Source organism: Orbicella franksi, chromosome 10, assembly GCF_964199315.1.
Source record: "Orbicella franksi chromosome 10, jaOrbFran1.1, whole genome shotgun sequence".
Classification (NCBI taxonomy): domain Eukaryota; kingdom Metazoa; phylum Cnidaria; class Anthozoa; order Scleractinia; family Merulinidae; genus Orbicella; species Orbicella franksi.
The window spans coordinates 4,499,549-4,512,303 of record NC_138154.1 but is presented as its reverse complement, the minus strand read 5'-3'; the positions used below and the strand labels follow the sequence as shown (position 1 = coordinate 4,512,303).

Sequence of the window (12,755 nt, the reverse complement as noted above, 5' to 3'; positions counted from 1 at the left end):
CCTTTGCAGTGACAACAGCTGAAACATTTTTTAAAACATTTGTTATATTTTATGAGCGGCCGCACTGAAATGGGTTATGAAGTGGGTTAACTCAATTGACGTCATGAGATAAACCAACAAAATGGCAATCTTCAGCTCAGTAAAATCTTGGACAATTCCTTTATCACTTTGCAATGATCCTTGCTTTGCTCTTGATCGAGTCTAATCCCAGTATATGTGTCCCGTCGGAGGTGCCACTTGTGTTGGAAATTGCCTGCAAGATTGAACCACCAACACACTAACACGAAATCCTGATTTCTACTTTATTGATCACTGGAAAAGATCTCTCTCAAGCTCAAGATTACAAAAGTCCCTTTTCATTTATTCTCGTGTTCTATTGTCTCTCCTATCACTGTCAATCATTTGGTTTGGGTTTCAATTATAAGGTTCCAAAGTCAAGGCTATCAGATTCCCTTGCATTGTCTGTCACTTAACACTTTCTCATATCACATTGCTTATAATCAAAACAAAACTAAATCACATAAATTACAACAAAAGCAACAAATGACAATACTCTACATAATTTGTGACAATGGAAAAATTACGGTGTGCTATTGTGCTTTTGTTTTACTTCATATTGATTTATTTAGTGTTGACTGAATTGAGACAAACCCAGCCCCAATTGTGACTGACTTTGATGTCAGTTAAACTGTTTCTGCTCCTTACTCACAGGGAAGACTGCATGGCAAACTCTCTAATTTATCAACACCACGGACTGATTTCCAGTGCTGCTGCTATGGCTCAAATCTTACGCAAAGGAGATTCTTTACACAGCTCGCTGTCAAAGTGCACTCAGCAAAAGTTTTTGTTGGTTCCATATCTATATATGCATTGTTCATGTTTCAAATAAAATGGTGAAGGATAACTAGAAAACTTATTACTGTTAATAAGATAATATGCATGTATTGCATGTCCGACCATGTACACACTGCGTACCTATTTTTTCATGTAGTGGTCTTAATTGTTTAATTACTTTTAGGTAGAAATGAGAATAGGTAGAGAAGGTGAATGGCTGCCCCCATTGCTCTACCTCTGTTTTCCAACAAGAGCTTATTTAGACATTTTCAGTCAAATTGATGAGAAAATAATAAAAGAACTTTACTATAAGAGCTTTTAATGCTTTTTGGGAGGACATACTAATGTCCAGCCAATGTAACCGAGAAGCGAGGTGGTACTCAATCAGGCAGGCTGCACGGCTGGACAGGGGGTTGGATGGTTGTTCAAGCTGTGCAAAGTGTTCTGTTGAGGGGGGGGGGGTGGGGTGAGGTAATTGTGATGAGAAAAGTGATCCAAGCTTCCCCTTAGAGGAAAAACATTGCATAGTAATGTAACTAAAGAAGACAATCGTACAGGATTGAGAAAGATATATCTTGATTGTTCTGGTCCAAAACTAAATAAATTTCAGGCCCAGCTTGAATAACCCACTCTCCCCTCGTCAGCCCCTGAAAGTTCAATAGTCGCCCCCTAAGAATGTGGCGCAGCTGTTTACAGCAAAGTTGTTTCTTAGTTGGTTGTTAAGTGTGTGCGAAGTAGGTTTTCAAGGAACAAAAGGTCAGTATTTCTTCTTTGTTTTAATTTGTTTACATGTATAAACACATTGCATGAGAGGGGGAATCCATACTCAGGTGAATAGCTGACTTCGATCGCAAGCCTGTATCTCTTAGTGATTGCACGATTGTGTGACTGAGATAACTTTGACGCATTCTTGAGCAAACCTGAGCAAACCAAGTATAATTTGAGCTAATACATTGAGAAATACCTTGATCATTTCCCTGAGAATTGTTTACTGGAACGTGGAATTAGTCTTGACCACCTAAATCTGAAGTTGATTTGGGCAAAACAAAGCTGAAATGGAGAACAGTTTACAACAACACAGACTTGTTGTTGGCATGCATTGCGTATATTTAGCTCTCAGGGAGTATCAAGGATGCTTCAAGGAAAAATTCTGGTGTTCTATGCTACTTTTATTTTACTCCGCAGCGATTTACTTACCAGTACTGAAATGTGTGATTTGTTATTCCAAACCAACCAAAATGAATTGTCTCTGGCTTACACAGATATTTTTGTATTGCTTCTATATCAGCTACCCTGAATTAATGCAACTAGCCAATGACGTTGAGACAAACCCAGGCCCAGTTGTGTTTGACTTTGATGCCAGTAAAACTATTTGTGCTCCTTACTCACAGTCTCTCTTCTTTTTTGTGAAAACTGAGGAAAACAATGCATGGCAAACTCTTTAAGTAATACATTGCTTAAGAGGGAAAGAGGTGGTGCGCAACGCATGAGCAGTAGTGCCCCGCTTCAAGTGAATTTATTAATTAATTGCCGCTTCTCTGATTGGCTAAAAGCTTTATTTCTCCGATGTTCTAATAAAGACAGTCAATTTTAGCTGAAGTATCTTCCTTTTATGGTATAGAATCTATTGTTCTACAAGTTGGTGAAGTTTCAGAGGTTTGGAATGTGCGGAAGTTAGGTTTTCAGAAGTTACCGAAGTCAGTTCAACTAGACAGCCATCTTTGATGATATCCATGGCTCTCTCTCAAAAAATCTCGCTTGTCAATATTGTAAATAGTGTAGATATTGTATATAGTACAAATAGTGTATATAGTTTTCATTCCATGTTTCATTTCGTCTCCTGGCTTTCGTGCGAATGCTGTTTGTGGGTAAATGTGCGTGTCTGAAATATGGCACATGGCATCACAGAGAGATTTCTTCAGACAGTTTGCGTGTTGTGGCTCCAGATGAAGTTCACTTCTGCGACTACAACTCTTCTAAAAAACAAATAGGAAGAGGAAAATCTGTGCTGGAAAAAAGTGTAGGAAGTTAGAGGTAAGCGAATCATTGTACATTACTGAACGATGAAGATGAAATAGTTTGAAGTAGTTTTTTAGTGTACATTACAGTGTCATCAGCCCCGAGCTTAGCAGTCTGCAATAAATGAAATAGTGAGAAATTAATTTTCTCTTTGTTGTTTCTGTTTAGGAAGAAAGAGCCAGTCTAACTGTTTGCCTCAACGATTCAGCCCTGGAAAATAATTCAACAATTTCAGCGTTGACATTCCACCATTTGAGGACAACATTAACGATCCAAGTTCTTGTTTGGTGCCTTCAGAATCAAAGCAAGTCCAGGTTCCAGATCTACTGCTGAGGCCTTACAAGAATGCTGAAAAAAGAACACAACAAGTACTGAGGGCTAAAACGATTGACCTTCTGGCAGATTCTGCTAATAAATTTGTTCACTTCAAGGGTGAGAACATTCCTCACTTTATCAGTGATTTGGTCCTCAGTGGAAAGTGAAGGGAACATTTGGTGAAATTTGCCAGACAAAGCCTGACACTGACGATTATTCCTGCGTAAACTTGCAGCTGATTATCACAGTTGCAAAGACAGAACTGAAAACAAAGCTATTTGTTTGAATTCTGCTAAACAGATGCAAAGAGTACTGATTGGGGGCAGTTTGAAAGGCAGTAAAATCTCCTTCAGTGGCATTACCTCAGACATCTTCAAGTCCTGTGTTGAGGCAGCACAAGATCTAGGCAGGATTCAAAGCTATCCTGATGAGAAAAGATGGCTTCTGTCAACTGTTGCCAAGGACTTTTCCTATTCCACTTTGCAGTGATATTTCCAGTGTTCCTCAAAAACCATAACAGCAACAAAGGTACATTGCATACTTTTTGGTCGTGGAAGTGTTTCATCAGACAAGTACAAGTTCACCTGCGAATGTGTCAGTGCGCAAGTACTTGGAGAATTAAGCGGATTTCTCTATCGAGATGATGTTTCACGGGCATCATCATACTGTAGTGTTATGGTTGAAGGTGAGGAGACAGCAGTCAGGTACTGGCAAGATATGATCAAGGGACTTGTGGATCAGTACCTGCTGGAATTCTCCAATGGAGTCAAAAGAACATATATTTACATCCACTTGCCCACCAATTTCCATATGGACATGATGCTGGCAGGTTTGTGTGACCTTTGCGACGACTTTGGCCACAGTAATTTTGATGAACTGTGTCCACTTATTGAAGAGATATCTTCAATGTGTCCGGATCTGAACGTATCATCCATGATAAAAGATGTGCGTGCTTATCAGACATTTTTGAAAACCAAGTTTTCGAAATTGGCACAAAAACAGTCACCGCCTTGAACTGTGCATGTTATATGCATTTAATGCCTGCACAGAAGACCACAGAGCAATGTGTGCAGATGTTCCACCCTTCTGTGCTATGTACAGCTCTCTATTAAAAGAGATTGAAATGCTTCCAGATGTTAGCAAAACAGAGCTGAAGCCAAGGTTAACAGAACTGTATGGAATACATCAAGACTATTTGTCACATTTGCTACCAACAAAACATCAGGGTGACTACTAAAAGTTTGTTGTGAAGAATTGAGGCCTGGAGAGTGTGTCATGATAATTGCCTACAAAATGAAACTTGAACTAGGAAAGCGAAGCAAAGAAATCCAGAGGGACTGGTATGGGAAGAGAGGTATTTTTATTTGCGTGGATGTTACATGATTGCCAAAGTCTCGGACAATGAGAAGAGCAGTGAAGTTTTTGACGTGTGGTCAGAAGACACCAAACAGGATGCCTTTTTTTTCTGCTAGTATACATTTAGTTGAAGCAAAGGCACTACATGGAGAGGGGGAAAAGGGGTGATCATTTGCCAAGGGGGGTTAATTCCCTGGGTGTTATCATGATTGAGTTCACACACTTCCAAAATGCAAGTTATTGTTGTACCTATTTATAATAGTATGAAACTTTTCTAGAGGTCACTTGTTCAAGATAATATGAATATTACTATGCTGTCATCTTCATGTTTCTCTTACATGTGCTCTTCTATCTACAGACAATGGCCCTCATTATCACAACACTGCTGTTTTGGCCTACCTTTGTGAGGTGAATGATGTATTTGACCTAAATCTTTTAGAATACAACAGCGATGGTGATAGTGAAGCTGACAAGCCCTTGTCAATGCTTTGGAAGGTATAGAAGTAGCTAAGATTCTTACAGTTAAATTATTATAAATAGCAGCACAGTAGTTCTAGCAAACTTTGCGTGACCTTCTCTGTCAGCTCTTTTCCAGTTTCAGGAGCGTTTAGGCATAGTCTGCCCTATATAATCAAATGCCTTCTTAATTTGGCAGGCTAACCATATAGAAAGGATAGAGGAATCAAGTGAATCAAGTAAATTGAGTGAATTCACCACAGGTATTAAAGTACTGCTCACAATTACTTCAGAAGAGTATTATCTACATTACCTATAAAGTGCAAAGTAAAAGAAACAGTAGTTCAACCGAGTTAGATCAGCCACCTTGTGCAAACCAGCACAGTAGTTATGAATTGTAAAAAGACTGAAAATCTCACATTTCTTAATTTTTTATTATTTTCAGTACTTTACCTTATAATTGTATGTAAATAACCAGTATATTATAGAAAAAGGAATTGAACTGAATTGAATTGAATTATAACTATATAGTGCAAGTGTTCCCTTCTAGATTCTTGAGCAACAAAATTTCACCATCTCATTTCATGAGGACAGCTTCAGTACAATAAATTATAAGCTATTAGTGAACAAATGATTTTAACTGGCCTCTATATGTTTTGTATTTCAAAGGGTTTTACCTCTGAGTCAGAATGTGAGTTGTTAACAAAGGCCGAAATGATTAGAATGGAAGCGAGAGATTTAAAAAACAAGGTAAATTACTTCAACCTGTGATAATCTCAAAAGACACATACATCGGCATGAACAACCTAAACTTCAAATGTCAGTTTTATGGTCGTCAGAATTTTTGAGACGGTATCAAAACTAGAAATCGGCAGAAAAAATTAACTCATTTTTTGTTTTGTTCTGTAGGATTATGACCTGAAGAAACTAACATTGAACAAGTGGGTTGCCATTGCCTACAAAGAAGGTCTCTACATTGGAAAAGTAGAAAAAATTCTGGCTAATAAGGTTCAGATCAACTTTCTGTCAGAGAATGAACAAGGTGCTCTCATCTGGCCATGAGTCCCTGATAAACAAGACATTAAGGCCATTTTCATCTTCCACTGCAATGTCGAAGTCACGCAAGCTGATGAAGGCGCTATAACATTCAACGTCAAAAATATTAAGTTAATCAAAGACAGGTTTCAAGCTTTTTCATTCAAGTATTTCTAAAAGAAAACAGTTTCCATCGAACAAGTCAATTTTAAGTATACATCTTGACAACAATGCAGTTGAAAGCAAAACCTGCAACATGTCATTGTTGTTGACCTTGGGTCAAATTCCTACCTGATGGGCTCGGGGCTCACCTCTGATTCATTTATCGCTGTCAGGTCATAAATAGAACAACCAAGGGTCATGCACAACTGACATTGTGCCCATATGCTTCACGTACAATTTTTCAGTACCACTCACAAGTTTAAATTTAAAGTATTTAATTTACAGCTTCAAATCAAGAGTGTGAAATAAAGTTATTTTATCACATTTCAGTTGACTTTTAAATAAAATACTCTTTAAGACACGCCGTACACCCGACCCTAAACTGCCTTTTCTCGCACCCACCCTACCACCCATAGGACTGTTTTCGGTATGAACAATTAGGCTTTGCATTCACTTTGTGTGTTCAGCATGCAAACTCATGCAGGTCTATGACTGGTCGCCTATCAATTGTCAACAAATGTAAGTATAAAAATACTATATAATAATGTGCGAAGAGGTAGAGAACTTAACACCGAGTGGAGACATTGAAAGGCGAAAATCGATATTGAGGAGACTTCATCTTTCTTTGAGTTTCACACGAAACAACAGAGGTGAGTTTAATAAAAAGTTCAATTGACATGCATTTCTCCTAATCAATGAATTCAGAACAGAACAGACAAGACAGATTTAAAAAAGACTTTTTCAATAGCAAAAGCATTTCCATGTCTATTTGAGGGAAAAAGCACAGACATTGCGACAGACGATCGTGCGCGCATTTGGTGCAAAACGGAATAAGTTTAAAATGATTTTAGCTTAAGGAAAGTTCCAGACTCTAGTTAACAACCATCGGGATCATACCTTCACTTAAGAGCCGCTAAAACCTAATGTTTTGACTATTTACAGTTAAGCACATTTAAAAACAACTTTTTCAATAGTAAAAGCATGTCTCTTTCTTCGAGGGCAAGCACGGACTTTGTGGCAAACGATCATATTTTGGCACAAAATGGAATAAGTTGAAAAGATTTAACAAAAAGTTCCAGACCCAAGTTAACAACTGAAGAAGCTAGTCATAAAAGGGGATAAGTGACGATTTTGGTTGCTTTTCTTTTTTCTTGCTCCAAATTAGCTGAATTTTTGCATGTGGTCTTCAATGTAATAGAAAAATGTGGTTCTGTATTTTTGTCGCTGGTTTTTGCTTTGTTTTCGAGTTAAAACGTAGGCAAAAAACTTGGCTTTTCCTAGCCATGTCTTTAGGAGTTTATTTGTTGAACAGCAAACAGGCAGACTGTTTATAGTGTATGAAGTCAAAACCAAATCCCACAGCATATAGAGCGGAAATCTGGGAACGGATTGTTTACACCGGTTATTGTGACGTGAACACAACACGTGAATCGATCGAGCGTCAAACGAAATGCCATCAAACAAAAAAGAGATGTGCCGTATTAGAGCTCTGTCAACTAATATCTTAAGCATTGTTTTAAAGTACCTTGTGTGCCTACCTGGTGGTTGAGAGGCATCATAAAGCCTCGATAAACCCGTAAGTCATCAGCACGTTTTAAAGAATCAAAATGTGTTCTGAAACTTCGAAGGCAGCTGATATACCGTAATCGTGTTATCGGCGTTCGAAGTCAGATCGAGCCAGGTAGCAAAGTCCAAGAGCAGTTCTTGTCCAAGAAAAATACCCTCTGGCGAGTTGTGGCCCATTTGCCAAGCGTTGCTAGCGTCAAAGTTTGGAAAGCGAGAACTGGTTTTAGACTTATAAAATTTGTCTTGTATCGACCGCCATGTCTTCCCGCGCACAAGGTGTAAAGACCCTTCCCGGCATGCATTGCGATTACGTTCTGCGGACGTTTCTCGAACTGGTAACTAGATTTAAACATAATAATGGCCAGCAAGTGGCGATCGATTGTAACAGATCTGTGATCCAGTTTGCGTTGATTTTATTTCAAATCGGCATGATTTGTAGTGTTTTGAGCTTCTGGGATCAGGGGACATGCAGATGTATGGAGACCCGTACGTTGTGCAGAAGGGTTAATCTGTTAATCTGTCAGCCCTATTTATAGAGCGTTTTCACGTGGAGTCATCAAATTCTTAAATCCAAAACTAAACAGCCGCCAAAGTTGTTGTCCTCATCAGGCATAAGAGGTACCAGCGCATTTTGAACTTGGAAGTTATGGCGGTGCGTGACATAAAGCTACGATCGCGTTTGTCGAAAACTATATTTTATCTCGTGATTTTTTAGCCATTGAAGACGTTGCCGTATTTGAAAAAGTGTTTATTGAAATGTTTATTTGTTTCATTTTATTTTTATTTACACCTTTTTTTGACCTGAAATCAGCATTTTTGAGCTTATACGTTACGTGAAATTACCATTTTCAGGAGCCCATCATGGGCTCCTACCATTTTGCTGTTTTCTAAGTGAAACCAACATCCTTGCCGTCACGCGTTAACGCGAAATCAACATTTTAACCTATTTAGACCTGAAATCAACATCATTGAGCTTATGCGCTGCGTGAAATTGACATTTTGCTGGTCTCTAAGTGAAACCAACATCCTTGCCGTCACGCGTTAACGTGAAATCAACATTTTAACCTATTTAGACCTGAAATCAACATCATTAAGCTTATGCGCTGCGTGAAATTGACATTTTGCTGGTTTCTAAGTGAAACCAACATCCTTGCCGTCACGCGTTAACGTGAAATCAACATTTAAACCTTTTTTGACCTGAAATCAACATTTTTGAGCTTGTACGTTGCGTGGAATTGACATTTTGCTGGTTTCTAAGAGAAATCAACCTCCTTGCTGTCACGCGTTAACGTGAAATCAACATTTCAACCTACTTAGACCTGAAATCAACATCATTGAGCTTATGCGCTGCGTAAAATTGACATTTTGCTGGTTTCTAAGTGAAACCAACATCCTTGCCGTCACGCGTTAACGTGAAATCAACATTTTTGAGCTTATACGTTGCGTGAAATTGACATTTTGCTGCTTTCTAAGTGAGATCAAAGTCCCTGCGGTCACGGCGGGCCGATCCTTTGTTATGATAAACCGAGGCAAGACTTCGACTTATAACAAAGGCTTGGCTTGGTTATTATAACAAAGGATCGGCTCTGTTTATCATAACAAAGGCCCGGCTTCGTTTATTTGCAGCCTCGGCGGGAAAAGGGCGTTAGGTATTTTAATCAAAAGTGAACTTTGTCGAAAACGCTCCAAATTTTGCATAGAGTTTTGTTTAGGTATGTTTAGCAATGTCCCGTAGTTTTTGCGCTAAACCTTGCTTCGTTTTCAGGATATTGCGTATGCAAAAAAACACTCGGTTTTCCTAGCGGCGTCTTTATAAAGCGAAGCAAAAACCAGCGGCAAAAATACAGGAACACGTTTTTCTATTACATTGAAGACCACATGCAAAAATTCAGCTAATTTGGAGCAAGAAAAAAGAAAAGCAACCAAAATCGTCACTTATCCCCTTTTATGACTAGCTTCTTCAACTAGTGGGATTATACATTCACCTCAGAGCCGCTAAAACCTAATGTTTGAACTGTAATACCTGGCAAATTGTTTTGCTGGGGTCAACATACATGTACATTAGTTTCTTTCAGCTTAAATGTACAGTAATTCGCTCCATGGGTTTCACTCTTGTAAAGACACAACTCTGTTACAAGAAAATAACGAGAAAATATCGTTTAGTTCAAGATTTTATCTTTATTATACTTAATGAAGTTCCTCGGAGCATTTTACTTAGGTGTACTCAAACAGATACATTCGTAAACAAATTTTCTAACCTTTCTGCTCTTGTTGCTCAGACATTCTTGAGTTCATACTGGGATTCTACTTGGTTCACGATCCTACGATGACGCTTCTGAAGATGCTTTTTATCAAGTTGAAGAGCTGATAGCCCCAGTTGATGGCTCCTTTGGTATAACATGATTCTTGATAAATTCACTCAAAATGTTTGGTCGTAAAATTGATCTCTTGTAAGGCTTGCAGACCACCCCGTTCCGAAAACGCTTAATGTCCTTTAGTGTTGGTCTACCTTGAAAGGTGTGCTCATTTGTATATGATTTCATCGCCCCAGAAATCATGGAATCCATGCTAACCTTTCACGACGACAACTTCTGTAAATTCCATTTGCTGTACACATGCACAGGTGATGCATGCGCTTTAGAGACCAGACGGTGATTTGTGACTGAACGAGGAAAAAAAAACAGAGCTGAAATTTAAACCCAGACCTCACTGCCTGGGAATAACAAACCACTCCTTGGTTATAACTGCTTTGTTAGCAGATAACATTATTGACTCCGTGGGCCATAAAAATGGAAGATCCTGATTGGCTCTAATATGCGATAACAAGCAATGACCACTAACACCAATTAGTCCCAATTATTTTGAACAAGTACCAATTATAGTGAACATGACTGTGTTCTTGGTTGCTATGATTTTCCAAATTGTTCCTCTTCATTTCATTGGAAATGCAGTGGGTCTTGTAAATGTGGGTTTATGATTATTTAATCAGTGCAGAACCAGGCAAGTTACACAGTGGCAATAATAACTAAGAAAATATAATCACAGAGGATGTATTGTTCTGATATACTACAAAATTATGGTAACTGATAACATGTGCCATGTTTAACAATCTGAATTGCACACTTGTCAAGTGGACTCTCTGAACATAACAAGGAATAAAATTATGTTTCATCTTTGGTTTATACAAAAATGTCACGCCACACCAAAGCATTTGACTGCTTTTCTTCCAAATGTCTGGAAAACATTGCTTGTAACAACAGGGAATGTCAAAGTATTTCAAATTTTCAGAAATAGTATATTTCAGTATTCCTTGATTAGATATTTGTATTTATTATGTGGCTTTGGATTGTGGCTGATGTGATGCACGCTCTGATCAGCTAAGAGTGAGACCTGAGCAGTCATTATGTAGCCGTAATGCCCACGGGCCAATTACGGATTATGCAAATTAGGAAGAGCTCAGCTCTGAAAATTCAAGCGTATTGAAACGATGAAAGCCGATTAAAAACAGTAAGAGAAAGTAAATTTAATTCCAAGTAGCTAAAAGTTTAGAGATTTTTCCTTAATAAAATTTATATGGAAGTTGTTTTTGACTTACCAGCCGGTAACTTTGGCGAGCACTGGTGAAAAACAATCAAAGTTTGCCGAGTCTTAAGTAAAGCTAAAATCACCAAGTGAAAAACACCATTGGCAGATCTGTCATGCATCCTGAGCAAAACAACACAAAGAAACTTAAAAGTTATTATCTTAGTCACAACAATTACCAAAATATTAAACTCCGTCACAGTTCTCATCAAATAGATTCCCTCGCTTTAACACAAGCAAGTGTAAATCAGCTTCCAGGATCATCAGATGTAAACAATCAGGCGGTTTCTCTCGGTAGCAGTGTTTCTGATAGCTGCAGAAGGTTTTAGATGTTCACAATGCTTGAAAAGTTCATCCATAAATGCCAGAATAATTTTTTTCTCTTCTTTAATTCATAAGCCATATAATAAACAACTTAATAACCTTGACCGTTCAGCCATTATGGGAAAATCTCAAACCTCCACCTACCGTATTGAACTCGCTACCGCTCGGTCAACACGGCAAGGCCTCAGTTTGAGATTTTCCATAACAACCTCACTCTCGGGTATTAAGTAGTTAGTAATGACAATACAACCATGTAATTATACGGGCCCAATGATTGAATATGTTTAAGGCCAGCCTTGTGTACAATATGTTCTACTTTTTTGTCTAACTAAAAAAAAACACCAGTATAAACTAAATTTTGCCCCAGCCAAATGGCTAAAAATATTTGTTTTCATTTACTACAAAATTATTCTAACTACCAATACATGACATTTTTAACACTATGAATTATGTCAAGTGGACTGATGTTGCATCTGGTTTATACTAATTACCAAATAAACAATAACTGCTGAAATTATTTCTGTACTTGTAAATTTACTTTGGTGAGAAGTTAGGTAAAGGCATTATCTCCGGAGTCATTTCATGGGGAAACTGGTTCATATGTAGCAAGACTGTTCCTTGAGTGTACATGTGAAGGTTGTTGCAGCAACAAATCCCTGGTACTAATCCCTTTAATCATGTTAGGACAAATTTGAACTTGTGACGAAGGGCATTGACAAAATTCAATAGGCAGTTCAAATCAGGAGTCTAACAAATTTGGCAATATTTTGAGATAATATTTATAAATCCTCATTAACTCCACAAATTTGTGATCCTAACTAAGGAGACTTATCCAAATTGCTCAGTGGCTTATTCACACACCCAAGCTTTATAAACAAGAAAATATTAAGATCAACAGTCAGTAGTTGAAAGAGTATAGGTACTGAAAATGCTTCTGAATCTGATGATTCTGATTTACATTTAGAGGATAGTAACCTTAATGGAGACAATTCCAGAGAAAATTGAAGTAGATGATTCACAACTCTGGTGTAACAGACACGATTTTAACTTCTCCAAATTTCATGGATAATTCAGAATGTGAAAAGGTGCTTAATGTTGCCCCAGGA

General features: G+C 38.0%; 1 pseudogene; it reads left to right on the top strand.

Moving 5' to 3' along the window:
* The first annotated feature begins 2,834 nt into the window (after nt 1–2,834).
* Nucleotides 2,835–6,547, top strand: LOC145501031 (uncharacterized; annotated as a pseudogene).
* Nucleotides 6,548–12,755: the final 6,208 nt, after the last annotated feature.